Source organism: Gymnoscopelus braueri, assembly GCF_963280865.1.
Source record: "Gymnoscopelus braueri genome assembly, chromosome: 22".
Classification (NCBI taxonomy): Eukaryota; Metazoa; Chordata; class Actinopteri; order Myctophiformes; family Myctophidae; genus Gymnoscopelus; species Gymnoscopelus braueri.
The window spans coordinates 8,451,776-8,457,775 of NC_137624.1; the positions used below are offsets into that span (position 1 = coordinate 8,451,776).

General features: G+C 41.4%; 1 protein-coding gene across 1 annotated transcript in view; it reads right to left on the bottom strand.

The window, feature by feature from the left end:
- adamts6 (ADAM metallopeptidase with thrombospondin type 1 motif, 6) overlaps positions 1-980 on the bottom strand; it is a 120,480-nt gene extending 119,500 nt beyond the window's left edge. The window contains exon 1 of the mRNA XM_080419522.1: positions 725-980. The gene's annotated coding sequence lies outside the window, so the exon portion shown is untranslated. The remainder of the gene's footprint in view (positions 1-724) is intronic.
- Between the last annotated feature and the right edge of the window lie 5,020 nt (positions 981-6,000).

Genomic DNA, 6,000 nt, shown 5'->3' on the forward strand with positions numbered 1-6,000 from the left:
GCCTTGCATCCACGCCATGCAAATGCCATCATTTAAACATTACTAACTCTAAACTTTGCAAATGCAACCAAGAGTTGACCCTGTTTGGGGTTAAACGTGTAGCCAACAATCAGAACTAGATGAACAGGCGAAAAAAAAGGCATTCTGCAGAACTAAAGCTGGGACCAAACCCTCCAACAACCCACACTGTCTGAAGAGGAGAGGGCGAATCTTAGAACACTCTAGTCTACGTGGTGTCTATACAGTCAATTTGCTTCGTTGTAAACGTATCGTCTCTTTTCATCTGGCCACTGATTCAGCTAAATCACTGCCGCCGCCCCCCCCCCCCCCAATAAAAAATTATAAATCCCATGCATGCAAAATGCAATCGACTCCTGCTCTTTATAGTAAACATGCATTGTAATTACGGAGTAATTACTACTCAGCGGTAGAACTTTTTGAATGGTGAACCTAATCTGTCCCATCAAAGCTGCATGATGATCATGGCAGATGATCTGTCTCCGTATATACCCAATGGTACTACGGATCGAGTGATCTTGTCTCCAGTATACCCAACGGATCGAGTGATCTGTCTCTGTTATAGCCTACCCAATGGATCGAGATGATCTGTCTCCGGTATAGGCTACCCAACGGATCGAGTGATCTGTCTACTCTATACCCAACGGATCGAGATGATCTGTCGCCAGTAAACCCAACGGATCGAGTGTTTTTAGAAGATAGTTACCATGTTCCTCTTCATTGTCAGCGATCAGTCCAAAATGCAGCAGCAGGGCAAACAAAACCTCTCAAGACAATAGACTTGCTCTTAACAAGTTCCACACCAAACACATTGTGTCTCCTCTTTCTTTGATCACATCATTCTCAGACTTTGTTTGGCGATCATGCAGGAATATACGAAATACGGCTTTCTCACGACGAGGAGCCCACGGTGATCAAGGATCGGTTCACCATGAAAAGTTTAAAGACAGTCTTTACAGAACAGTTATTCGGCATTCCAGATCTTGGACTTGCTCCAAAAAAACAACAGAAAGGTTCTTCTATTTCCAGCCAAATCTTCTCGTAGTTATGAGGCTAGAGTCTAGACTTGCTGCTAAAAGTCTAAGTGTGTTAAAGTGAGTGTAGAGTAGTTTGCAGAAAGTATATATATTCCGTGCTGCTGTGCTGTGCTGCCAGAAGGATGGGTTAGACTAGAGGAAGCAGAAAGTAAAGGGTTGTTAGGTAGCAGCCGGTCTGTTCATATGTTCATATGGTCTCTCTCTCTCTCTCTCTCTGTGTTCATATGGTGTGTCTCTCTCTCTCTCTCTCTCTCTCTCTCTCTCTCATCTCTCTCTCTCTCTCTCTCTCTCTCTCTCTCTCTCTCTCTCTCTCTCTCTCTCTCTCTCTCTCTCTCTCTCTCTCTCTCTCTCTCTCTCTCTCTCTCTCTCTCTCTCTCTCTCTCATATGGGACAGTGACTGGAGGACAGCTTCACATTGGCAGCTTTTTCAGGGGCTGGAGGTGACGTCAGTGCACTGTGTGCAGATGTGTGCCTCCCTCTCTCTCTCTCTCTCTCTCTCTCTCTCTCTCTCTCTCTCTCTCTCTCTCTCTCTCTCTCTCTCTCCCTCTGTCTGTCTGTCTGTCTGTCTGTCTGTCTGCCTGTCTCACCCCCTCTCTGCCTGTCTGTCTGTCTGTCTGTCTGTCTGTCTGTCTGTCTGTCTGTCTGTCTGTCTGTCTGTCTGTCTGTCTGTCTGTCTGTCTGTCTGTCTGTCTGTCTGTCTGTCTGTCTGTCTCCTCCTGTCTGTCTGTCTGTCTGTCTGTCTGTCTGTCTGTCTGTCTGTCTGTCTGTCTGTCTGTCTGTCTGTCTGTCTGTCTGTCTGTCTGTCTGTCTCCTCCTGTCTGTCTCCTCCTGTCTGTCTGTCTGTCTGTCTGTCTGTCTGTCTGTCTGTCTGTCTGTCTGTCTGTCTGTCTGTCTGTCTGTCTGTCTGTCTGTCTCCTCCTGTCTGTCTGTCTGTCTGTCTGTCTGTCTGTCTGTCTGTCTGTCTGTCTGTCTGTCTGTCTGTCTGTCTCCTCCTGTCTCCTCCTGTCTGTCTGTCTGTCTGTCTGTCTGTCTCCTCCTGTCTGTCTGTCTGTCTGTCTGTCTGTCTGTCTGTCTGTCTGTCTGTCTGTCTGTCTGTCTGTCTGTCTGTCTGTCTGTCTGTCTGTCTGTCTGTCTGTCTGTCTCTCTCTCCACATCAGCTGTGCGCATGTCTGTCTGTCGCCTCCTGAGCTGCTGCCGTGCAAGAAGAATTACATAAACTTCAGCTACTTTACCTTGCGCGCGCGCGCGCGCGCACACACACACCTTCTCACACGCACGCACGCACGCGCGCGCACACAAATAAATAAATTCACACATAAATAAATAAACAAACACATAAATAAATAAATACTAGAGCTGTGTGCACTAACGCAGGATTTTAGACATTGTCTTCTGCTTTTGAGCAGAACACAGAAGGCTAATTATTTCAGATTTTGCCAAATTATTCACGTATGATTTTGACAATAAACATGTGAAAAGTGAAGCCTATACATGAAGTGGCCATGCCATCATATAAAGCCTATTATTATAATCGATCATGTAAGTATACTGTTAAAGTGGATAATTGCGACATCATGTGGTTCAAGACAGCACTGCAATGATTATTACACTAAACTTTGTAGAGTAACCAGAATTTGTAGAGTAACCAGAATCTTTTCAAACATTTGAAACTTGAATTTACCAGTGGTGTAAAGTAAGTAAGTACATGTACTCAAGTACTGAGGTATATTTACTATCTTCAGTATTTACAAATTTAAATACTTTTACTTCTACTCCACTACATTTCAGAGGAAAATATTGTAGCCTACTTATACTCCACTACAATTATATGAAAACTTTAGTTTAGAGCTTGTAGATTGGCTATTTTCAAAATATTTTTTATACATTTTGAACTTGTGAAATGGGACATTCTGCATGATGATGTACTTTAAATACATTTTGATGCCGATACTTTTGTACTTCTACTCAAGTAGGTATATTTTGAATACGGGACTTCTACTTGTAACAGAGTATTATCTACATTGCAGTATTGATACTTTTATTTAAGTAAAACATGTGAGTACTTCTAGAATAGTTTATAGTAGGCTATAAACTATTCTACAAAGCAGAATCATATCACAGACGAGATGCAACATCTTGCTTTATTAGAGTGTAGTAGACATGTAAATAAAATCAGTATAAAATGGCCTTTGATGTGGCCATTTCATTTTCACACATCAACTGCAAAGAGCGACATTGTGAATGAATGCATGTGTCTATATAAAAGAACAGGAATATGTGGTGCTCAAGAAGGCATGTGCAAATAGACAGAAAAAGAAACACACCAGGTGGAAAGTAACTGAGTAGGCTACCAGTTGTGGAAGAAGTACTCAATTTTTTTTTTACTTAAGTGAAAGTATCAATACTGCAATGTAAAAAATAAAAAATAAAGTAAAAGTACGGAATTCAAAATGTACTTGAGTCAAAGTACAAAAGTATTGGTATCAATATAATAGTACCTCCGTACTATTTTGGCAAATAAACTCTTATATTGTACTTTTGACCTCGTTGTGTTGTGTTGTGTTTGGTGGTTTAAAGAACAGTGGGTTAAATCACTTACCAACAATAAAGCAGCATGCTATGTAAAGTTAAAAAACGCTTGTGGACACGAATCCTAATTCAGGTGCCCACTCGTCCAGGTGCCCAGTTATCTCCACCCCTAAGTGCACACTCGTCCAGGTGCCCACATGTCCCTAGTGCCCAGATGGTTTTGGTGCCCAGTTGTCCTGTTGCCCACCTCGCCAGGTGCCCACTCGTCCAGGTGCCCAGTCATCCCAAAAATATGGTGCCCAGATGTCCCCAATGCAGTGGCCACCTGTCTTGTATTCCTCCCTACTCTTCCATCGAGACATTTAGACCCTGGTGTCAGTAGTAGTAGTAGTAGTAGTACTGCCCAAAGCTCATAAGTGCCACATATCCCCCCCGGTCCAATCTTGGCTGAGCAGCGGAAATGTTGTTCTCTCACGTGGGAGGCCCGGGTTCGAATCCTGGCTTAGCCTTGGACATAAATGTCACGGATAACAAAAAAGTCTTAATTTGTGGGGCATATACGAGTTTTATATGACAAAAAAGTGTCATAAAACCGGCAACAGGTTTTGACCTCACGGTCTTCATGGTAGACAAACAAATCCACACGACACACCTGGTTCCTTAACCACTAAAACCCTATACTTAGTTGACAGGAGGGGTCCCCCAGGGCTCTGTACTGGTTACACTACTCCCACCCCCCCTAAACCAAACATTTGGAGAAAATAGCCGATCTACAAGCCTTACAACACATCACGACGCAATGCACTGTGAGCTTATAGATGAGAGTCCAAAAGTTTTTGCACCATTAATTAAACCCAGTAGTGATAAATGTTCAATCAGTTAGTTAGTGTTAAAGAAAACAACAACAGAATAGCATTATGGTCTCTGTCGGGTGGAAACTGTTACTTTTCAGGATTCAAATTTCATGCTTGTGGATCTGCTAATTTTGATGCTTTTGCCTGACGCTGTAGTATGATCAGTAGGGTGTTCATTTACGAAAAAACACAAAAAGTTAGAATATGGAGATGGTGGAATATGGAATGAGGTTTCTGACCGACAGCAACGACATTGTGACTTTGCTGAGATTATAACTTATTTAATAAAGATTCGTCACCCATTTCACAAGAAAAAGGTGTCAATTGAACATAACATAACATAATAGCCGTAAGATGTGTCCCTCTACGCCAGAACTCTTGGTTCTTTCATCTCTTCTCACAAACTCTCTTATCACTGTTATGCTGATGACACTCTGGTGCTTTTCTCCTTCCTTTCCTCTGCCTCACAGGTTGAAGAGCTCATCACTGCACGACAGTCTAGCTGCAGCTCACATTTAATTCCCACAACCTCAAGCTCAATGCAGACCACTAGACTGAGCGTCTCTTTTTTCCTTGACAGTCCTGCCCCCTGCAGGATTTTGCCGTCTACAATTTAGGCAATTAGGCAACTCTTTATCCAGAGCAACTTACAATACTGTACATTCACATAAATAGAATCCAGAGTATTACAGTGTATTGCCTCGAGAAAAGTATGACATCAGGTAGACAATGAACCTAGCATCTGTCCAAACAACATGCCATCTAAATAACATTCTGTACATTGAAACTATAACATTCTGTACATTGAAACGATAACATTCTGTACATTGAAACTATAACATTCTGTATATTGAAACTATAAGATAAACAATGAACCTATAGCATCTGCCAAAAATAGATATAAGACAATAAAAAACAAACACAAGAACGAGTGACCAAGATACATTGTATAGCTGCATAGTAGCCATATCCATTTCCATCAACAACACCCTGGCTGCTCCTGTTCCAACTGCCAAGAACCTGGGAGTGGTTCTGGACAGTGACTGGCCTTCAAGGCACACATTGCAGTGATCACTGGCTCCTGTAGGTTGGCTCTGTACAACATCCAGGGATAGAAGAAGTACTCACAATGTTTTGACTTTAAGTAAAAGTATCAATACCCTATTGTAGAAATAGTCTGTTACAAGTATCGGCATCGAAATGTACTCGAAGCACCAAAAGAAGAAAGTACTCATTATGCAGAAGGTCCCGTTTCACAAGTTTTCAAAGGTATGAATGTATTGAAAATAGCAGATCTACAAGATTGCAATGCGTTGCTTTGCGATGCGTTATATATAGTATGTATAAGTATAACTTATATATATATATAATAATAACATATATACTTATATATAAGTATATATAGGTCTGCTCTGAAGTGGTTTTAATAATAATCCAAATCTACAAAGTAACTAGTAACTAAAGTTTTCAAATAATTATAGAGGAGTAAAAGTACAATATTTGCCTTTGAGATGTAGTAGGAGTAGAAGTAAAATTATTGAAAATGTTGAAGTAATCCAGTA